This window comes from Excalfactoria chinensis, chromosome 1 (assembly GCF_039878825.1).
Source record: "Excalfactoria chinensis isolate bCotChi1 chromosome 1, bCotChi1.hap2, whole genome shotgun sequence".
NCBI classification, from domain to species: Eukaryota; Metazoa; Chordata; class Aves; order Galliformes; family Phasianidae; genus Excalfactoria; species Excalfactoria chinensis.
In genome coordinates, this window is record NC_092825.1 from 71,606,069 (window position 1) to 71,630,149 (window position 24,081).

A 24,081-nucleotide genomic window follows, 5' to 3' on the forward strand; every position below is an offset into this window, starting at 1 on the left:
AAGGTCAGCATTGATCTGTCCTGTACAGTGCTTGCATGACCAGGTGGACAATGGATGAGCCTGGAATCTGGAGTAAGGGAAGTGGCTCAGATGAAGTGCATCTACACCAATGCACGCAGCATGCTCAACAAATAGGAGTTAGAAGTCATTGTGCATCAGGCAAACTATGACTTATTTGCCATTACTTAAACGTGGTAGGATTGCTCTTGTGACTGGAGTGCTGCAGCAGATGGATATAAGCACTTCAGAAGGGATAGGTGTGAGGAAGGACAGGTGGTGGCATGTCTCTCTCTGTTAGAGAGTATTTTGATGATGTTGAGCTTGGGGCTGGGAATGACAAGGTTGAGTCTCTATGGATAAGTATCAGGGGAAGGGCCAATAGGGCTGACATCCTGGTGTGGGCCTGTTATAGACAATCTAACCAGGATGAAGGGATGGATGTGGCATTCTATGAGCAGCCAGCAGAAGTTGCATGACCATCAGCCCTTGGGGGACTTCAGCTTCTCCAGTACAGAAAAAGCAATCTAGGAAACTTGTGTGGAAGGTAACTACCTGACATAGCTGGTAGGAATGCCTAGACCTGCTGTTCACAGAAAATAACTGGTGGGAGATATGGAGGCTGCAATTTGTTTTTGGCAGAGTGATTAATGGCTGAGTTCTCTATCCTTGGTGAAGTCCAGAGAGGTGTCAGTAAAACTGCTGCCTTAGACTTCTGGAGGGCTGAGTTTGAACTATTCTGGACACTGGTAAGGAGGGTCACTTGGGATTCAGCCTTGAAGGGTAAAGGGGTCTAGGAAGGCTAGACACTCCTCAAGAAGGTGCAGAAGCAGGCTGTCCCTCTGTACCAGCAGGGAAGAAGGCTGGAGTAGATAAACAGCAACCTTTTTCTGAAGATCCAGGAAAAGAAGCACTTCCTGTGGAACAAGGTATGGGCAACTCAGGAAAAGTACAAAGAAGCTGTTAGAATATGGAGGGAGAAAATTAGAAAGGCAAAAGCCATGCAAGTCTGCTGAATATATTTCATCCTTGTCACTGTAGTAGAAGAGAACAAAAAGCTTTTTACAAAAATATTAACAGTAAGAGGAGGGCCAAGGAGAAACTCCATCCTCTACTAGATGCAGTGAGGAATGAGATCACTGTGGATATAGAAAAGACTGGGATTGTCAATGCCTGCTTTACAATCTTTCTTAAAAGTCAGATCAGTTACCTCAAGGTACTGTACACCCTGATCTGCAAGTCTAGTATGGGAAGAAAGATAAATCCCCCATGATTCAGGTGGAATGTGGTGGATCATTCAGTGGGTGTGCTTCCAAGCTGTGCACCTTCAATTTCAAAGTAGGCTTCTCTGTTTCCAGAAAACTCTCTCTCTTATTTTACTTGATTTATTAGCCTCAATTTTCAATTAGATTGTGTTGTGTTATCTTGCATTCCAATATCAGTTAGTAAAGTAAGTTTTCCTCCTTAGATCATTGCTGCTGCTGTTTGTTTCCTTGAGTCCAGCAAGAAGACAATAAAACTCTGTATGACCCTCCAGTAGGTTATTAATTCACTTTCATTTGCTCCTTGAAACCTCAAGATTAAAAACATTCCTTCCATAAAATTTCTTGCCATCATTCTTTACACTTCATCAGCATGCAGATTTGACTGATCTATCTGGAAAGTCAGTTTAAACTGCTCTCTTTCATGTTGACAGCAGGGACTCCATGTTGCAGTGGTGTTGTTTTGTTTTTTGTTTTTTTGTTTTGTTTTGTTGTTGTTTGTTTTGTTTTTGTCAAGGTCTCTAATTATTTCCTAGGCACTCACTTGGTTCTCTGAAGTGATCCAGAGGGTCAAAAAAAGGAAAGAGTTGAACTAAAGTAACAAAAGGCCAGAGACACGGAGTTCTTCAAAGCCAGTTATTTCTGGGTTAGAAATGGGTCTATGCTTAATTGTCTCCAGGACTAAATGCAGAAGGGGTCTGAGATTTTAACTGGGTTTGAAGTGCATTTTGTTCCTAAGGCATGAAAGGGCCAACAGTATGGATGTTTTCTGGAAGCATCTGAATTATCCTTCAATTCAGGTCATCTTTCAAAGCCATTGATTTAATAACTAATAATAGTTTTGTCTTACAAAATGCACCAAATAAAAACCTCATAAGGTCTTGCAGAAAGACACTAAACAATTTTTGTTTTCAATAATAGAATTTTTCTACCTTCAGTAGAAAGAATATGAGTTGTTTCCCAGTAACTAAAATGAGATTACATGTCTTCAGTGTAGTTGAAAGTGTCCTCTAGGTAAAGGTGATTTGAGCAGCTTGGATACAATTAGCAAGATTAAAATGATGGTCATCTGATAGGTGATAAACATTTCCCAAATGAGTTTCTATGATTTCTAAAACAGATTTATAATCCAGAGCAATGAAGGTGGCGAGATCAGAAATACTCTTATCCAGTCCTTGCTGAACTTAATAAGGAGAAATCCAGGATGTAGTTTCCTGGAGGTGACTTAAAACCAATGATTATAGACCTGACAAGTCTGCATCAAGGTAAATGTAGAGTTGGTTGGTACAATTTTATTTTTTCAGGAACAAGCCTGAAGTATTGGTAGAAATATGAACTATAAATAAAGTGTGACTTCTTTGATAAAAATCTTGGACCAAAGTAAGGTTATATTATCTTAGTGGAGACATACAGTGGTCTGCACACTGCAAGGAACATCATCTTCACAAATGATGCCACAGCTTACTTACTTACTTGGACTTACTTTCTTGTCCTAGCATGTAAATGGACTTGACAGCAGAATTCTTGTGAAAACTGACAATGTTCTAGACAAAGATCTTCTCAGTTATCTTCATCATACCCTTGAGAGGCAATCTCACTGTCCCCGATTACATTTTCTCATATTTGTCTCGTCCAAAATATCATCTCTTTATTTCTGCATCCACTGAAGTAAAGCATTAAGGGAGGGTTCCCAGTTTGTGCAGGAATATGTGACCCAGTGACAGATCTCTCATCTTGCATGTTCAGTTCCAAGTTCTCCAGGTGGTCTTTGCTCTGAAACGCTGCTCATAGCCATTGTAATTGCTATCAGAGGGAATGGAAAACATTGTCACTTAAAAAGTGGCTACTTGTGTTTGGTACCTAGTCTCCACAACTGAGACACACAAAAAGGGGAGGAAAAGGACACATGGGTCATTCTTACAGAGCATTTATATGTCAGCAGCTATAGCTAAATGACAGAGTATCATTAATGTCATGATATTTCTAATTGGTATCTCTTCTGGTGAGGGATATTCCTAAGGACCAGTAATTTTCTGTTTGTATGTTGGGATTGAGAGCCTGCACCCTAAGAAAAACACCATTAAACATCACTCTGCTCTCACATCTCTCTGCTCTCATGTGTTCCTTTGTCTCTGGAGGCAGTTTCCCAAGGGATCCCATGCACTAGTACTCAAAATGATCAACAATGTACCTTTCTGATGTTTAGGGACTCAACTCTTAATTCTATCCTTCCAGCACTTTTGAGATTGACAATTCTACTGGGACATGATTGCAGTATCCCAGGCTACTTCTAATCTTGACCTAAGTTCTTCTGCATTAGTGAGCAATAGGTCCAACAATGCATCTCCTATAGTTGGGCCCTTTATCGCCTGTACTAGGAAATTAGCATACTCCAGTAGTCTCCTGGATTGCTTGCAGTTTGATGTGTTGCTTCTCCAACATGTGTCCAGGTGGCTGAAATCACCTAGCAGGATCAAGGCATACAGGCATGATATTTCCTGCAGTAGAAGAAATAACTCTTCCAGCCTCTCGTTTATTGGGTTGCTCATAGTAGACATCAACCACAAAGTTTCCCTTGTTTGTTTGTTCTGTAACTTGTACCCAAAAACTCAACCTGTGTATTGCTGTTCCTCAAAGAGAGTCATAAATCATTCTCATTTTTTATAGATTGCAACACCCACACTTTTCTTTCCTTATCTTTCTTTCTGACTAGTCATTGACTGCAGCAGTCCAATTGTGTGATTTAACACATCACACTTCTGTGATAACAAAAACTACTTCTAATAGTGTGGTCTTATAGTATTGTGTGCGCTTCTGGGCCCCACTACACAAGAATGACATTAAGGTCCCTGAAAGCATTCAGAGAAGGGCAACAAAGCTGATAGAAGGGTTGGAAGGCATGTCTTGGGAGGAGTGGCCAGATACTTAGGATGCCTAGTCTGAAAGAGGCTGAGAAACAAAACCCTTGCTCTCAGCAACTACTGGAGGAGGGGAATCAGAGGGAGGTGCTGGGCTCTCTGCTCCTGGGACTGATAGCAAGCCAGGAATGGCACAGAGCTGCACATGGGGAGGGTCAGACTAGACATATGGAAACATTTGTTTACCATGAGGGTGTTCTAACACTCCAACAGGCTTCCTAGTGAAGTGGTTCATGCCCTATGTCTGTCAGGGTTCAAGAACCACTGGAGAGTTTATTCCTTAAGAAAGCTCCTCTTTTTGAACTAGAGAAATGTGACTAATAAAGTTGTTCCTACAGGCAAATATACCCTATTTACAAATGAGGGGCCAGCAGTTACTGTTACTGAAGGGATTACCTAGTGAGATCCAATAATCATGGTTGGAATTTTGTGTTCTGAGAAAGCCTAAGGTTTAGTCTGCACATTTAGTAACCATACGGTGTGTTTGCATATATTCAGACCATGTAAAATGTGTTTCTTAGATAGGGTATCTGGTAACCTTAAGCAAAATTATAGCACCTCTTGTAAAATTCAGTTCTCTCCATTATAGCAATCTGTTTTCTGTTTGTTTTCTTTTCTTTTGACCAGATTTCAACAGTCCTGTGTGTTATTTTAAGGGGGATATGTCTTCCTCACACCAAATTTATCGAAAGTTTCTGCTGAAATATTCCCAAAAATGATGATAAGGAACAGTGCATTGAATTTTAATTCCTGGCAATCACTCACATTAAAATTTCTGGCAGCCATTCAAAACTGAATGGAAACCTAATGAGGTTCAACAAGAAGATGGGCAAGGTGTTGCACCTAGATCACAGCAATCCTAAATAAGAGTACATACTAGGAGAAGAATTCATTCAGACTAGCAGAGAAGGACTTGGGGACCCTGGTGAGTCTAAATCTAGACATGAGCCAGCAGTGTGTGCTTGCAGGCTAGAAGGCCAATGACATCTTGGGCTGCATCAAAAGATGGTCAGCTGGGAGAGGAAGGTGACTGTCTCCTTCTACTTGGCTCTTGTAAAGCCCTACCTGAAGTTCTGCACTCATGCCTGGGGCTCCCAGCACAAGAAAGATATGGACATGTTGAAGCAGGTTCAACAGAGGGCAGTGAACATGATCAAAGGTCTGTGGCACCTCTCCTATGAAAAAAAGGTTAAGGGACTTGGGCTTCTTCAGCTTGGAAAAGAGGGACCTTGTGTTGAAAAATGCTAAAAGATCAACAGGTAGCTCCTTTTTCTAAAGTGTCTGTAAGTGTTGATCCAATATACAGTAATGAGCTAACATCCCAGTCTACCCTCCCATCAGCCATTTGGTAAGGGTTTGCAGCATCTCTTTATACTGCTTTGGGGGCCATATTGTGGAAGGTCCTGCTTACTTACAGCACAAGTCATTTCAATTGGATGTGCAGTCCATTTTGTTAGTCTTTGATCCACATTTTCTATGCTAGTGGTGGTAAATGGAGTCAAATCCAGTTGGAGACCGGTAACGAGTGGTGTTCCTCAGGGGTCGGTGCTGGGGTCTGTCTTCTTCAACATCTTTATTGATGACTCAGACGAGGGCATTGAGTGCGCCCTCAGTAAGTTCGCAGATGACACCAAATTGGCAGGGAGTGTCGATCTGCCTGAGGGTAGTGAGACCCTGCAGAGGGATCTGGATAGACTGGAGAGCTGGGCCGAAACCAACGGGATGAGGTTCAACAAGACCAAATGCCCGGTCCTGCACTTTGGCCACAACAACCCCAGGCAGCGCTATAGGCTTGGGACAGAGTGGCTGGAGGACTGTGTTGAGGAAAAGGACCTGGGGGTACTGGTTGATGCTCGGCTGAACATGAGTCGACAGTGTGCCCGGGTGGCCAAGAAGGTGAACAGCATCCTGACTTGCATCAAAAACAGTGTTACTAGCAGGAACAGGGAGGTAATTGTCCCCCTGTACTCAGCGTTGGTGCGGCTGCACCTCGAGTACTGTGTTCAGTTTTGAGTCCATCACTGCAAGAAAGACATTGAGGCCCCGGAATGCATTCAGAGGGGGGCTACGAAGCTGGTGAGGGGTCTGGAGCACAGGCCATATGAGGAATGGCTGAGGGAGCTGGGATTGTTCAGCCTGGAGGAGGCTCAGGGGAGACCTTATAGCTCTCTATAACTTCCTGAAGGTTGTAATCAGTGAAAGAACTAGAGGTAATGGTTTCAAGCTGCACCAGGGGAGGTTCAGGCTGGACATTAGGAAGTATTTCTTCTCGGAAAGGGTAGTCAGGCATTGGCATGCACTGCCCAGGGAGGTGGTGGAATCACCAACCATGGGAGTATTCAAGAAACATTTGGATGTTGTGTTGAGGGATATGATTTAGCTGGGAAGTATTGGTAATGGTTGGACTAGATGATCTTCTAGGTCTTTTCCAACCTTGATAATTCTGTGATTCTGTGATTCTGATTTAGTTAAAAGAAGGTATATAAAGAAGTCTGCTTAGGGAACTTATTCGGGTGAGTTATGTGGGCTTAGAATATCACTTTACAGTGATAGAACAGTTTTGCTCCAGTTTTGCATGACCAAGCACACAAGGAAAAAAATATCACTAAAAATCAAAGGTTTCTATAAGTCTTCTTAATCATGAAAATCTGGCACCTATTTTAATTTTTTACTTTTTTTTTTTTTTTTTTTTTTTAAATAAATATCAGACAATATTTCATTGATTTGAAGAAAACACTTTGACTGGAAAAACTGACATATGGTTTGTAAGTTGAAATACAGCCAGTAAAAAGTATCCCTCATGGTTAAATATCAGACTGAAGAAGAAAATAAAGGTTTAAACAACGACTCTGTCAATTGTAGAAAGACCTGAAGACTTAGATATGGAACATAGGCAACAAAGGCTTGGTCAGAGAAACTGGAATAATATGGTACTAGTACGTGACAAGGAGATACTGTTCTCAAATGCACCTCCATTATATTTTAAAATACATTCAGCTGTTCTGACAATGGCAAACACTCCAGAGTTACTGAAAGTGAAAACTGTTCAAAATACTTGTTTAAGATACTTGCTGTGATGGATGGTTACAGGCTTTTCAGAAGAGACATGCAGAGCAGGAGAAGTGGTGCATGGCACTGTATGTAATGGAGTGGCTGGACTGTATTGAACTGTCAGTTATGACACAGTTGAGAGCCTCTGGTAAAGACAAAGGACAAGTAAATAAGGCAGGTGTTGTGGGAGTAGACCACTCATCCAGGATGATGATACCAATGAATTATTCGTAAACAAAATAAGAAAGAACTCTAGATCAACTGCCCTTGTCTTTAATCTGCTAGACAATAACCAGGAATGTCACACAGCTGATCAAAACAGGTCCAGAAGACTCTTAAAACATGTTGATGACAACTTCCTGGTCTAAGGGAGACAAGGAAGAATGGTGCTCTCATAGACTCGTTGCTTGTGAACAGAGAAAATCTTGTGGTTGAGGTGACAATTGGTGTCTGTCTTGGTCATAGTGATCATGATATGGTTGAATTAAAAATCTTTCATAATAGAAGAAAAACTGCCACCAAAACCTGAACCCTGGACATAGGGAGAACAGGTTTTAGGCTGCTCAGGAAACTAGTTAGTAAGGCCCCCTAGGATACTCTTTTTGAAGGCAGTGGAGTCTAACAGTGCTGGTTATTTTTTAAGTATCAGTTCTAGAGAGGACAGGCAACAGGCAATTCCAAAACATCAGTAGACAAGCAGGCAGAGCTGAAAGATGGATTGGCTGAACAAGGATTTTCTTCTAGAGCTCAGGCAGAGAAAGAAAGTGTACAGCCTCTGGAACCAAAGTCAGGCAACATGGGAAGACTACAGAGGTGCTGTTTGCCTTTTCACAGTGAAAAATAGTGTGGCCAAAGCTCAATTAGAGCTGAAGCTGGCCAATACTGTGGGAGACACTAAAAAGGTGTGGTTTTTGTTTGTTTGTTTGTTTTTTGTTATTTTGTTTTTTAGTGTGTTAACAACAGAAGTAGGACCAGAGAAAACATCTGTTCGTTACTTGGTGAGAATCATCATTTTACAAACAGGGACACAGACAAAGCAGATACATTTAATGCCTTCTTAGCCTCCATCTTCAGCACTGCTGATAGGCTCTGGCACCCCAGGTGCCCTAAGCTGGAGGACTGTCACTGCAGGAACAATCAGCTCCCAGCCAACCACAAACTTCTGCAGGATTTGCTGCTTCACCTTAATGCACTAAGTCCATGGTACCCAATGGGATTCATCCCAGGGTAGCCTCCCAGTGACATCATGAGCCTCTCAATTATTTTTCAGTGGTTTTGGGAATCTGAAGAGTTCAATACGACTGAAAGCTGGCAAACATTCCAATTTTCAAGAAGGGCAAGAAAGAATACCCTGTTAATTATAGGCCTGTCAGTATCATTTCAGTACCCAGTAAAACTATGGAGAAAATTATGATGAGAGTTATTAAAAAACACCTGAAGGACCATCCAGTCATTGGTCACAGCCAACACAGTTTCATGAAGAGGAGGCCCTGTCTAATTAACTTAATTTCCTTTCATGACAAGGTAGCCCATCTAGTTGACCAATTGATTATATCTTTTTGGATTTCAGTAAATCTTTTGATACTGTTTCTCACAAGAGCTTTTTTGACAAAATGTCCAGAAAATAGCAAGATAAAAACAATGTGATGGGTGAGCAACTGACTGATGGGTCAGGCCAAAAGGGTGGCAGCCAGTCACAAGCAGGGCTCCTCCAGGCTCTGTTTTAGGACCAGTTCTCCTTAGTGTTTTCATAAATGACTTGGATGTAGGACTAGAAGCTGTTTAGAGCACATTTGTTGATTATACTAAATTTGGAGAAGCCCTGCAGACAGATCTAGACAAATTAGAGAACTGGGCAAACACCAACTGCATGAATTTAAACAAAAGCAAGTGCTCTCTGTTCTTGTCCTTGGTCGCAAGGAGGTTCACCTCAGACAGGGATTTTCTATGGAATATTTGTGGTAGTATGGATCCTCTTAAAAACAATTTTAAATGTAATTCAGGTTGTATTACGGCTGAAAATTAGTAGAGTCAACCCCTTTAACAGGACACAATTCTTAATAATGTTAAACTGATGATAAACTGACATCATTTGTGGGAAACAAATGACCTTTTCCTCAGACAGTCTGACAATTGCTTGCACTCCCTGAAGAGATGCACAGCCAGAGAACTTACTTTATTTAGGATGCTCAGCTCTCAAAACAGTTTAACTTTTTAACATAAATTGTTGCATTCCCCTTCCTTGTTTGAGGCTCTTACATAATCTAAGCTCTTTCACAAAATATTTGTTTTTCAAATGCAGTAAGAGACTTACACAGTAGCCACAATGGTTTTCAGTTCACAAACAGCTGTGTAAAGTTTGGAAACTGATTTTGATTATAACTCCACAATTTAGAAAATGATACTAATAGAGGCACTGATGACCACAGGATTACTAAGCTTAAATGTACTTCATAGATAAAAATGTTCCTGCCCTTATAGAAAGGCTAAGGAAGAACTGCAGATTCTTACTAGAAGACTGGCACTTTTAATAATCTGATTTTACTGACATCTGAAACTGCCTAATGTAGGATCAAGTAAACCATCAGAAACATGAAAGCTGCTAGATATCCTAAAGGATTGTTTTAGTATCTTATTAACTTATATCAGTTTGCAAGTCCTATTATTTGAAAGCTTCTGGATGTTGGAAAGAAAGGTTCTTCACAACTCAAAAATACAAAACCCCAAGTTCTTGAAGCAACAATCTCTTACAGCACCCCTTGAAATGCTAACCCATCAAAGCTACAAAGATTGCTCATCCAAGGTCCTCGTTCATTCCAAGAGTCTGTTGCGTTTCTGATACCACCTCCTTTTTTTGAACTCAGAATACTTTCCAAGGTTGTTTTTGCTATTAACTAGCAATAAATGGCTTGAAGAACATCTTCTGATGGAAAAGGTAAAAGGAATCTCCTATGAGCTACAAGCCCAAAAAAGCTGATCTCTGTGAAGATAATTAGTAAGTGGGGAAAAAAAAAAAAAAAAAAAAAAAAAAAAAAGAATTCTAGAACCACTGCCTTAATGGTGTAAACAGAGATGAAAGTTCACAGCAAGTGTCCCACCTTGGAAGGAAGTAACACCCTTTCCTCTTCTTCCTCCATGTGGCAATTCTGGATTAAGAGGTGTTGCTGTGCCACATGAGGGTCATAGTCAGCAAATCTTACACACTTGTCCTATTAAGACAGATAGCAAGATGCTCAATATAGCATAACAAAACTTTAGGTGACAAGTATCTGGAATTCATTCCCATGACTTCATCCTCTTGAGCCTCAGACATGAAGCATGACTTCTGAAGATCCCAGCACTGCACCTAGACTGCAATTTCATCTACATTATATACACAGATGAGGAACATCTAGCAGGAAAGCTGTAAAGGCTTAAAACTGGACTCTACTTAAAACTTCAATGGTGTTTCAAAATGCTTTGAAGTAGCTTCGTACCAACTCTTCTTCAGCTGTAAGTTTGAACTTATACCTGCAAAACTGATCACTGTAGGCATAAAAATCTAGCTAAGGTAGAAAAAGCACACTTTAAGATTTTATGCTGTCTATTCAAACTATATAATCTTAGAATCTTATATAGGACATCACAGTTACTAGCCATTGCTGCCACTAAGGAAGATGTGAAGCATCATGTTTCTAATTATGTAAACATATGTGTGCAGTAACTTCACCCAAGTTTCAGGAAATCAGTACTGTTACTAAATATGCAACCCAGGGCCTTGGTTTCCTTTTTATTTTTAATCTACAGCAGTTCTACAAATTAAAATTGGTAAGAGGGACTTATGAGACAGCTACACTTGTAATTTCCTAATTACTTTTTAAATCTTAGCATGCAGTATAAAAAATGTGCAGGCATATTTTATAAACCACACTAGCGAATCATGCCAGACAGTAATATGAATTTTCAGAAACTATTATTAGTTGGAGCCTTAGCAAAGTGTCACTATCTTACCCTGGATAAATAAAAGCAGAAGACTTGAAATTTTTGTTATTTCATCTCTTCAGTCTGCCCAGGCTCCAGATTGGTTATCCTGCATATCACACACAGTAACACAGGCAAGCCATTCTAGTCCAACTCACTGCTTTAAAGCAGGGCCAACTTGACATCTAGTTACTCCAGACCAGCTAAATCTGAACAGTGTCTGGGCACGGAGATTCCACAGCCCCTTCATATACCTGCTCCTGTGCTGCATTACTTTCACAGTGACTGAAAGCATGTCCCTTTTTGACATATCAGTTCATACCTTCCCATGTCCAGTTCTTATTTTCCTAGCTGTAGTTTTACTTGTAACTTTCACCTAAAAGGAAAGCTTCAGCTAATACATGACACACGGAGAATAAAACCAATTACAACAATTTTATTTCTGTTGATAATTATACTGGAATTATTCATATTTAATATTTCAAGGAAATATTTTAGTTTCAGCTTAAAATATTTCTAAATGTCTTTGTGGCTTTTCCTTACTGTTTCAAGCTCACATTTATTTATTGTATTTATTTAAAGATATTTTTACAAAATAAGTTGATGAGCCCTATTGATGTGGCCACTGAAGAAGACTGTTCAAATGTTTCACCTGGAAGTACAAGGAAGGAGTTACTTCAGAAGACTGATTATGAAGGGAAAACAAAACAAACAAACAAAAAACAAACCAAACAAACAAAAACAAACAAAAAAAGAAGTTGGCTGTTTTAACTACAATCCAGTAGAGGGAAACACAAACTCAAGAAAACTAACTCAAACCTCTTGGATATGTTTTCACCCACCAAAACTGACTTATTTGCCCCCAGATAAACTAGATCCATTAAGATGTGGTAAGATATGTCATCTTCTATCCTGTACATTCTATATATATAGACAGTTAGAAGTGACTTCTGCACACATCTTTCACCTTTAAATATGTCACTCAAACGTAAGTCACTGTGGCACTATGTGCTTGTTTTAAAACCATTTATGCAACAAAGAAACAGAATGAACAAACACAACAGGCAAGCTCTAAGAATACTTCTCATTCATCAGTTCAGTGACATCTCCATCCTGAACACTCTTTCTATGCAAAAGAGAAGTGCAATGTCAGGTGAATCAGGAACAATAAATAACTTTATCACATAACTTGTGTAGACATTAGAACACCTGCATAAATGCAGGCTTAAGGGCAGAATGCAGAGGCTGGGAGAACTTGCTGTCATGTAAAGACAAGAAAGTGGAACAGATGCCTCGGCACAATACCAGCAGAAACAAATCTGGGCTGCAACAACCACCTGAACATAAGAAGTTCACAGCGAGGATGACCAACAACCACCAATAGGGCCCAGTAACCCTCCCCACACACATGCTCAGGAGGGTAGGGCAACGTGTTAAAAAGTTCTCGGAAATCCAATGCATGTGTAAGCAATTTCTCAGAAACATAGTGAATTCATGTACACTATGCCTATAAATATGTAGTTACTGCTTTCCTCAGCATGCATGTTTGGTGGAGTGCATGCACTCTCTGTTCAGCTGCAGGACTCGCTAAGAGGCAGGCTCCTTGGGCCCACTGTCAGCTTGTCTAGAAGGGATTCCAACTGTCAGATGGATCACTGTAGGAACAGACAAGACAAAGGTATTCCTTGAGTTTGGATTTCTGTCTTTGAATAAAGCTTTGGGGATACACTCATAAGCCTGGTGGGCACCACAGAGTACAACAGCCATAAAGCCATGTATCAGCCCTGAAGGCACCAAAACCACAATTTTTGGCACAGGATAGAGATCATCAATCTGTCCGAAAGTTAACTAGATATGGCCCTGGCACAGTGGCCATATTGGGTAGGACATTTGCAGTCTGGAATAAAAGTACTGTACTGTACTGTCACTGTACTGTCAGGAAAGAGAAGTGGCAGGAAAAGTGATGAGTGGAAAATATGTGGAAGGAGTATATGTCTGAACTGGTTTTCTTAGTTGTGGAAACTGTACTGATAATTTTTATTGTCTTGGTGATCGTTAAATGTTTGCGTTGTGAATGTGATGTTCATGGAATTGTATTTTTCGTTTAAAAATTACTGTCTTGCTAGGAGATGTTGGTCATGGCTCTTGTCTAGGGAATTCAGTCTGATACTATGCCCTGGGGAAGCAGGTGGACTCCATTACCCAGTCACACAAGAAAGATTCTTGAGTTTAATGGTATACACAATTGATGGCATATTTGGAATTGTAAATGATGGTACTAATAGTGAAATTGTGAGGGAGAAAAAAAGTGAACAAGAAAAGCTTTTCCACATTGTGAGAACAGCCTTTTGCATAACCCAAACAATATAAGCTTAAGGATGGAGACTTCCATAAATATAAGCTCAAGAACAAAATGTGGTGGCCACAAAACTTGTTGTTAAGTGAAGATAAGAAAGATGAATAGATGACCTGTTGTTAAAGATGGCAAAACAGGCACCTCAGCTCAACATAACATCAGTGAAAGTCAGTTTGAGCTACTCTCCCCCTTAAAAAGTTAGAAATTTACAGCAAGAACACATCCCATTGTTCATGCCCATGTCCTTGGAATGTAATGAATATGTTTATACTATGCCTTTAAACATATAGTCATTTCTCTCTTCAGTGTGCATATTTGGTGGGAGTGATCTCTCATGCACCCAGTGCTATAATAAAGAGCATATCTGCTTCACACAGCTCACTGTCATATCAAGTTACTTAGTCAGTTTTCTTGACTTCAAATTGGCAAGCCAGGCAGGAATGTCTCTGCTTGACTGCAGGACCCACTGAGAGGAGGCCCACCAGCAGCTTGTCCGGGAAGGACTCCAACTCTCAGGTGGATCACTGTAGGAGCAGACAAAATGCTCTGGATGAAGGTATTTCCTAAGTCTATCTTTCTCTGGTTCTATTTGGTTCTGTTCTTTGGTAAAGTGGTAAAGGCCTTGGGGAAAGGCACTTGTGAGTTGGGTTAGGCAATGCAGAGTGCATGGCAGGAAGACTGTATATCAGTCCTGAAGACAACAAACCGGTAATTTGTTTCAGCATGAATAGGAACTGTGATTGCTTGAAAGTTAACAAGGCCCTGCCACAGTAGCCATGGTAGGGAGGACACTTACAGTCACTGTAACATTTTACTGCCATGTAGGGCTTGGCAGGAAGGTGATGAGTAGGAAGAGTAAAAGTCTGAAACAGTTTTCTTTTTCTTGGTTATAGAAACAGTATTAGTTTGATTCATGGGTTTTGAAAGGAGTGGGACAAACTGTTTTGATGGTATATGAAATGATGGTAATTGTTAATGGTATGTGAAAGCGTAATTGAGAGTATAAATACTGGAACTGTGGAAAAAATGGTGAAAGGGTTAAGGAAAAGCATCGAGTTTGAGATACTACAGTTTGTGATCCGTGCCAGCAACTGTCCTCCCCCCTCGCCCCCCCTCTCCCAGCTGTGGCTCCTAAGCAGAACTCTGGGAGAGGAGAGCCAGGGCCAGAGACTCCTGCTCTAAATGGCATGTTACTTGCAAACAAAAAAAGGGGGGAAAGACATTGGAAGCAAGAACAGCCTTCATCTGCAGAGATCTAGGAAACCCAAAATCCCAGTGTTAGCACCAGAAGCCTCCGGAGGGGAGGAGGTGGAACTGAAATATAATCTTGTAGCTTTTGTAAATGTGAAAGTTTGGAAAGTAAAAAAGGTATCTGAAAGACACAGACTGAGGAAGGCAGAGATGAACAAGGTGTAACAGGGATGTCAGGACCCAGAAGAGAGATGAGGGTTCTGGAAAACTGCCTGAGGAACAGAGATGAGAGCAAGGAAATTGGGAAGAACTATATCAGCTGTTATTGTTGCAGCACTAGAAACAGGGCCTGAAGACCCAGAGATCCCCTCGAGGAAGAAGTAGGGGGCCTGGAAGGGCCAACGCAGTACAATGGCATATACATTCACTCTATTTCAAGGTCTCATCGATATCTGTTAATGCCCCTTTGGACATGCTTAGTGGTATTTAGGGTAGTTGAGTACCCACCTACTTCTTCCCCCTTCTTCACCACCAGCTTCACAGAATCACAGAATTGTAGGGGTTGGAAGGGACCTCTAGAGATCATCAAGTCCAACCCCCCTGCCAAAGCAGGCTCCCTACACCACATCGCACAGCTCGGCATCCAGGCAGATCTTGAATATCTCCAGAGAAGAAGACTCCACCACCTCCCTGGGCAGCCTGTTCCAGTGCTCTGTCACCCTCACTGTGAAGAAGTTCTTGCGCACATTCATGCGGAACTTCCTATGCTGAAGTTTCAGCCTATTACCCCTAGTCCTGTCCCCACGCACTACTGAAAACAGACCAGCCTCGCCACTATGGCTCCCACACCTCAGGTATTTATAAACCTGGATCAAATCCCCTCTCAGCCTTCTTTTCTCAAGGCTAAACAGACCCAGTTCACTTAGTCTCTCCTCATAGGGGAGATGCTCCAGGCCCTTCACCATCTTTGTGGCCCTCTGCTGGACTCTTTCCAAGAGATCCCTGTCTTTTTTGTACTGGGGAGCCCATTACTGGACACAGTATTCCAGATGAGGCCTTTGACTCACTTCCATGCACTCCTCCCCCGTTTGGAAGGTTTCCATTGCTTATTAGGCCACAGTGAGCTAATTTTAAAAACAACGTATGTGGAACCCAATTAAAATGTCCTTGCACATTTTGAGATAAAAGATAAAAGCATTCTGTTGTGACTCCAGCACTTCTTGTGAGGCAAAATCACTGAGGCAGAAGATAAAAGTATTCTATTATGTCCCCAGCACAAAATTATTAGTGGCTGAACAGTCTTGGTTTTCCTTAAACCTAAAATGGAAAGTTTTGTTAAATACATTGGTACTTAATGTACTAATCCCTATAAGAACTAGAATTGCTAGCATCAGCCACCTTCTTCATAAGTTTCATGTGCTTACTTTGATCCCATGCATTCAACTGATAAGCATACGTAAGCATTGCTAAAATTATTGTTATAATTTCAGACAAACAGAATATATAACCCTTAAGTACTGCAAAAGAGGTGTTGTATTTTTTCCCAAAACAATTAATATAAACAATCAATGCAGTTAATATAAGACAAACAATCACATTATACTCTAAAAGTAACTGCATCTCAATAACTACATTCAAGTTCATAGTATGATTTTTTGTTTCCCTGTTTACAAGTTGCATTCATTTCAGTTTCATCAGTGCAGTCTATTCTACTTGCCACTGCGGGCTGGACACTTTTTGTTCTTCTGTAATGCAATTAAGAGTCTATTCCTGCCATCTTGACAGCAGTGTGCATTGTCAGTAGTATTCAATACGGTCCTTTCCACTTCTCCCGTAGTGATTTGGAGCTCCAAATCCATAAGTATACCCACTAACCGAGTTGGAACCAATGTGCTATGACTTCCAGAGGTGTTGGTGCCACTGAAACCACAAACCTGTGGATAGGACTTTCCCCAAACAGATGACTTATTCTCTTAGTTTTAGTTCACCTAATTGGTTTGCATTAATACTATCCACCAATACCTGAAATGGTCTTCCATACATCGTTTCATAAGGACTAATTTTCTCTTTACCATGTTGTTTTATCAGAACATATAGTAAGATGACAGGTTGAGCCTCAGGCCTTTTCAAGTCAGTTTCTTAACAGATTTTACTAATTTGCTGTTTTAAGTTTGATTAATTTTTTCCATCTTTCCACTAGACTGCAGCCTTTAAAGAGCATGTAAATCTCAAGCTATTCCAATGATTTTTCCTAAGTTTTGAGCAACATCAACTACAAAATGTGAACCTCTATCTGATGATATTCCTGTTGGTACCCCAAACCTAGATATAACACTTCTTAGCATAATCTTTAATACTTCCCTTGCTTCACTGGTGCGACAGGAATCAGCCTCTGGTCATCCTGAAAAAATATCAACCAATACCAGTAAGTACCTATAGCCAGCTTGTCATGGGAGCTCAGAAAAGTCTACCTGCCAATAATTTCCTGGGCTGTGTCCTCTCCTTGTAATTCCAGGAGATTGCCTGAAATATAATCCATAGAATGCAAAGAGACATACTTCACACTTCATCATGCTTTTCCCAGTTTCTCCCATTCACACACTTAAAATTTGAGTCTTAAGATTATTGATGATGGCACCTGATCCCCAGCATATAGTTTGATTATTATTCTTTACTGTTTTCCTCATTACTGGTAGGGGAACTATTATTTGGTTGCTTGGAGTTGCCCACCATCTTGCTTTGTTTTCCTTAGCTTTTAGAAAGGAAGTTAATCTTTCATTTTATGTCCAGTACTCTGGATGTTCATTAATCAGTCCTTGATATCTCAAGGGTATTAGTTGGAGGAAAGCTCCTTCCACTGCATTTTTGGCAGCTGTATCTGCACAGTTGTCCACATTGATAAAATTGTTGTTTGACTAGTGGGCTTTGCAGTGTTTTATAGCTATTTCTTTTGGTCTATCAGTTTTATTATTGTTTCTCCATATTTTACCGGTGTTCCCCAGGAGGTTAACAGCCTCTGTTCTTTCCAGAAAGCACCATGCACATTCACAACCCCAAATGCAAATTTTAAGTCTGTCCAAATATTGGCACTTTTCCCTTTTGCTAACTCCAGTGCTCTTAACAAGGCTGAGAGTTCCGCTTTCTCTGCTTGGGGTGGCAGTGCCAGAGTTCCAGCCTGTAATTTCATCTCTGATTGTTACAGCATACCCAGCCTTCTTACGCCATCTTGCACAAAACTGCTACCAATCAACAAACATTTTCATATCTTTTAATTTTATTTCCTCTTGTTCTACCAGGACCACTTGGTACTTTATGACTGTGCTCAGAGATAACCAACAACTTCCCTTTTGATTGATTCAGTACTGCAGTAACAATACGGGGAATATACAGTTATTCTGTTTACCAAAGTCAATTTTCTGTCTTCCTGTATAAGCAAGATTGTAGCTGCTACAGCTTTTAAACATGGGCTTTCAAACTTGAGGACTCTGAAGGACTTCCACATCCCAGTGTCCACACTAGGTTTTCCACTTTTCCTTTTAAGACATTGCGTGGCCATTAAGCAAGTTAAAATACTCTAGCAAAGGCTCCAAGCTCTATAGTTCTGAAGAACATTTTGTCTTACCAGTGCTGCTCCCGGCTTCAGATGGATAGTTACCATTGCTGGTTGAGCTCATTTCGGTGGTCTACATGTCTCTGATGCTTTGATCCATGGTATTATGGCATTTTCCAAGTCCTCTGGTAATGTCTAGTCAGTAGGGAATGATCTCTGCAATATAAGAACTTGAGCCTCCACAGTTTTATTTTCTGAAGTACGCATTTTGACTTGCCCTTTACCAAATGTAATTTGGGCCTAAAGTTTGTTTACTATGTCTCCCTGTTAATGACACTAGGCAATTAGGCATATATAGAAATTGGTATGTATACAGTTTTCCTATTTTAATTGATGGAAGAATGGCCATACTCCAGCTCCAATTATTGAAGTTGTCTGATCATTTAACTGCCCCTTACATGTATTGATAACTGAATACATTGCACCTGTATCTACAAGAAATTTTACATCTTCACTCTCTAGCATTACTGTAACCAGGGGTTTGGCTACAGTATCACCCCTGGTCCCCTTCATTCCGTATTTATTGCCATTGTATCCACGGCTTTTGAGTGATGTAGTTCTGATCTTCTGGATCTTTTCTGCTGTTTTTCTGTGGGCAATCCCATCGCTTGTGCCCAAATCTCTAACATTTTCTACACTGATCACGTTTTAGTACTGAGATTTCTGGCCTTATATTCTCTCTTCTGGGTTCCAGCATTGCTGTTATACCTCTGTATTTATTTTTAATTTATTTATGTTTTCCCCCTTGTAATCCCCCTTTCAGCTCCCTGCAGTATGGCCAGTGCCAATAATCTTCTGTCTCTATCCTTCTCCTTTCTTTGCTTTCCTCTCCATTCACTCCTGTGCCTTTCATGGCCTACGCCTCTCCCTAGCCTCTCTTTTTTTCTTTTTCTTTTTTCCATCTCCCAAAACTTTCATCATTACAAACCACCTTCCAGGCACCTTTCCTGCCTATAAAAGACCCAATTTTAAGATTTTATTTTTCTCTCTAATTCCTCCAACCAATCTTAACCAATTAAGGGCTTCAATGCCCCCTGGTAAATACAAAAACCAATAGTGTTTACCAAATATTCTATTTCAGTTTTATCTCCAGCTGCAGAGACTTCTAATGCTAACACTGGGATATCAGGTTTCCTAGACTTCTGCAGGTAAGGACATTCCAACTTCCAGTGTATTCCACCCCATTCTTGAGGTAACAATTCTATTTTCCAGCAAGAGTTTGCAAGTGTTTCTCCCCAGGCTCTTTCTCTCTCTCAGCACTCTGAGAGCCTTCTGAGAGGGATGGCACAGTGTTTTCTTGTTCCAGTACTCATCTATTTTGGCCCAGTGCAAACTGCAACCTATCACAACAACCTAAATACACTACAATCTAAATACACTTTATATTGGACAATTGTCCCTTCTCAAATTACTAGGTGATTGAGTCTGCCATCTCTCTCAAGGCATGGTTGCTCACAGAATTCCTCCAGGGAAGGCCATAACCAGTATCCTCCAGAAAGATGGGCACTTCTTTTCTCACAGACCTGAGGTTTTCACCAGTAATTGCAATGATTTCTCCAATCCACCCATTATTACAATTTTCAACAAGTTTCCTCTGCAATTTCCACAACTGACTCCACCATGTCTAGAACGTCTGGAATGTGTTAATTTCCTTCACACACCATAACACACACACACACAGCTGCAGCTACAAAAGTAGAAACCAAAGTTTAACACAGACTGCAGATACACCACAGACACACATCAGGGAATGAGAAAAGAAATAAAAAGCTTGTTGCTGCTACAGTAATACTCACATACCCATATTCACATACAAAATCACAATGCCAGCAACCATAATGTGACACAATTATCAATAAACCAACCGTACTTTTGGGAAAATATAGAACCTGGAGGGTCTTGAATCTTTCAAGCACCCCTTTTAAGAGGGACTTGAACCCCATTTCTCTCGGGGGAATGGTCTCAAGAAGCCCCTCACCGTCTTACTTCCGGGAAACACAGAACTCAGAGGGTCTTGAGTCTCTCAAGTACCTCCCTGAAAAGGAACTTGAACTGTTTCTCTTGCAGGGCTGGTCTCAAGCTCCTGTGTTACTTCCAGGAAACATGGATCCTGCCACACACTTGGGATGTCTCCCTGCTTGCATGTGGGGGGACCTACTTGGGGATCCCTTTACCCTCACTCTCTGTACGTGATACAGACTTCTGTCACACTTTACGGGAAGCAATAAAAATGAATGCCTTACCATATTCCAGGCAACTTGTGGCTGGTTCTGATGGAGCAGGTATTTGGGGGAGCTCCCAGAGAATCACTCAGTATGCGTGCTGAACAGAGGTCACTCTGGTCCTCTGGTCCACGAGATTTCAATCCCACTGTCCCATCTGGGTTGCTAAAATTGTCATCTGAAATCCAGGAAGAAAACTCTCTAACTCCCTTTGTCGTGTTAGAAAGCAACAATCCTTTATTCCTCATGATGCGCATCAGGCGACTTGACAAGCAAGCATACCCTCTCACAGTTCAGGTTCTTCTTGTGAGGCCAAATCATTGAGGCAGAAGATAAAAGTATTCCATTTTGTCCCCAGTGCAAAATTATTAAGGAAAAACAAGACTGTTCACCCACTAAAGCTAAACCGGAAAGTTTCAGAACTATTACTTACCGATTCCTTTTGTTAAACTAATACACTGGTACTTAAACTAATGTAGTAATCCATGTTGCTAAGCAAACCAATCTATATCACCCAAGGTGGTTGGCCACAATGCACTATAAGAACAATCCCCTAGGATACATTACAACTGACAAAGTTGCAAGAGAGATACAGAAGAGAAAAACAGAATACTTGTGGCAAGTATGCTTAAGTGATGGAGACCATATTATGGAGAGACGGGATGAAGCAAATAGCTACACTCAGGTCCATGAGTCTTCTTAAATTTAAGACCTGGGTCTGTAGATACACCTCACTCTATCATCAGCCATGTTGCTTCCAGGGATTGGCCCCATGGAGTGAAGAGAAACCCTTGGAATTCACATTAAATCTCTAAGTAAGCACCTCACAGCCTTCACAAAAGCCACTTGCAAATAAGCATTACAGGAAGGAGGGACCCATGAGGTGCCATAATCTGCTCTATTAGATTTAACAATGCTTAAACCACTAATTAGAGGAGCCCAAACTATCCTTAAACCACCTCTAGCAGCAAAACGGGACATGATCAAGAGACACAGAACATAATTCATTACAAGTACACAGAACACCTTTAATGAACACACTACATTGGGAAGAATTAATGCATGGCATTGTTAACTACAATCATGAAATGGGCTGGAAGGGTGTACTAGCAGACAAAGTTTAAAGCTCTGGGGTGGAGATCATAAGGTGAGATCTGTGAACAGGGAACAGAGGTACCCAGAATTACCAAAAGGAAATAAATTTGAAAATGTCCTAACAGGATCTCAAGGATGGAGAAGTGATTTATGGAAAAGGGCATTAGCTCTGGGCATTCCCAGAGCTGCAATGCATAGTCAGCATACTAGCACTATCTTGAGTCTGACTGAAGTGTTCCAGAAATGACGTAGGCATAGTAATACAGGTTGAGTAGTAGCAGAAGAAAGAAATGTATGTCAGCTCCTTCAACACCGGTTCAGAGAAAGGGAGATAATCCCTTCATTTCCTAAGAGAAAAACTGAAGAGCCTAAAGCAAAAAACAAACAAACAAACAAACAAAAAAACCAGAACAACCAGCTAATGGCTGGCTGTCAATTGGGTCTGCTTGTCTGGCAAGCGAAGACATATCAATGGATAAACTATGACGGCTCATATTTATGGAGACCAATCTTCAAAGACAACTGGTGAAATTTCTAATAGACATGGGAGCCCAAATTTAACATAGCAAGATGCTGAGAAGTGTCTGGAACTGGATGGCAAAGGGTTAAGATTACTGTTGTGAATGGATCGAGTGCTGCTGTCAATCCACTAGGGTCAACTTATAACTCCCAGGTGAGAAATGTGCATAATCTACTCACTTTGCAATTAAAGACCATCATGAAAATATTTTAGGATTTGATATCCTCAGTGGGTGAATCTAATGCCTGCCAAAAGGCAGCACATGTATGTTCTTTTGGCTCAAATAACAATCTTTACTCCCAAAGGAGCAGGGGTGCTGCAGTGTGTACAGTTTGCACAGCCCCTGCACTCCCTGAATCTGAGATCACTAACGTACTGCAATACTCTATTACTACTGCAGTATGAAATGCAATTTCTGAAGTTACAGCAAACTGGGAGAAAAGACAAATTATCTCCAGAACTCGCTCCCCATATAACTTGCCTGTCTGGCCAGTCTGGAAAGCATATGAGAAGTAGCAATTAGCAATCAATTGTCGGCACCTAAATGCTAATACAGCCCCTATAGCTACAGCTGTCCCAAACATTGCCAACTTAACAGCTACTTTGCAAGCAGCCATGGATGACAGCTTTAGATATAAAGGACATTTCTTCATGGTTCCCTTGCAGGAAGAAGATAAACAGAAGTTTGCTTTCACCTGGGAGGGAATACAAGATATTTTTAACAGACTCACACAGGGGTACAAACATTCTCCTACAGTTGCTTATGCTGGACTCACTGAACTTTTATAGACAACCACACTTCCTCAGGATGATATATAGGACGGTATTCTAATTGCAGGGACTTTAAAGTGGCAGCAGCAGTATAGCAAGCACTAAAGCAGGAATTGAGATTCCACCTGGTAACTGTAAGGGACCATGTAAAAAAGTAAAAACTTTAGGCATCTGGTGGATAGTAGTGCAGTGATTCCTGCAGATACTCTATGGAAAATGGTAGAGCTCAATCAAGGAAGGAATTACAACAGCTGATGGGAACTTTGGAGTATTAGAGGAAACGTACCTGGATTTTCTATCATTTCCCATCTATTATTCTCACTCTTACAGAAAGGCAAGCCATGGGAGTGGAAATAAGAGCATAGAGAGGCAGTTAAAAACATATCAGTCACTAGGCCAACACATCCCTTCAACATTGCCATAGCTGAATGGGGTTTTGCTGAACATGCTACTTTCTGTAACCTGTTCCAAACTGGCCCCAGTGGACAAAAAAGTCTTTCCTGTTTTGTTCAACCACATTTAAAGAAACAGAACAACAATATTCTGAATGGGAAAAAAAGACTTCCGTCTTTAGTCTGAGCAGTTAAGCAAGTTGAGAAAACATATCAGGAACAGCCTGTACAAATCAGAATGGAAGCAATCCTGAAGGGGAACACTCTCCCAGAAGGAACAGCACAAAAACATGCCATCCAGAAATTAGTTGAAAGACACAGTAAAGTTTCCAAATTTCAGATGCATATAAATACATCTTCAGTATTACAGCTACCTTTTAAGCCTTCGCCAAATGCAATGCACCTTTCTGAGGGCACAACAACAGAAAACATTTGGTTTACAGATGCCTCAACCAATAGAGAAAATGGCAATATAAAACTGCTGCATTGGATATTACCACTGGGAGGCAAATAATAGAGGAATGTGAAGGTAGCACATAAATAGGAAAAAGAAGAGCAGTTGTCCTAGCAGCACAAAATGGAATGAAGCCATACATTCAGTTTCTTACACGCTACGTAGCCTTGCATCACATAGTGTCTCTGTCAATGGGAAGCCCTGAACTTGGGAGTAAACAGATCCCTGGTGTGGAAGAAAAAGAACTGGCAATTATTACTAGACACAGCCAGGAAAACACCC

The 24,081-nt window shown here is 40.8% G+C and overlaps 1 protein-coding gene across 1 annotated transcript in view; it reads right to left on the reverse strand.

Annotated features, from left to right (window-relative positions):
• Nucleotides 1-24,081, reverse strand: part of LOC140251965 (alpha-2-macroglobulin-like protein 1) — a 67,357-nt gene that overhangs the window by 35,209 nt on the left and 8,067 nt on the right. Inside the window, exons 3-4 of the mRNA XM_072336194.1 lie at nucleotides 20,589-20,745; nucleotides 2,733-3,062 (exon numbers count right to left, since the gene is read on the reverse strand). The gene's annotated coding sequence lies outside the window, so the exon portion shown is untranslated. The remainder of the gene's footprint in view (nucleotides 1-2,732; nucleotides 3,063-20,588; nucleotides 20,746-24,081) is intronic.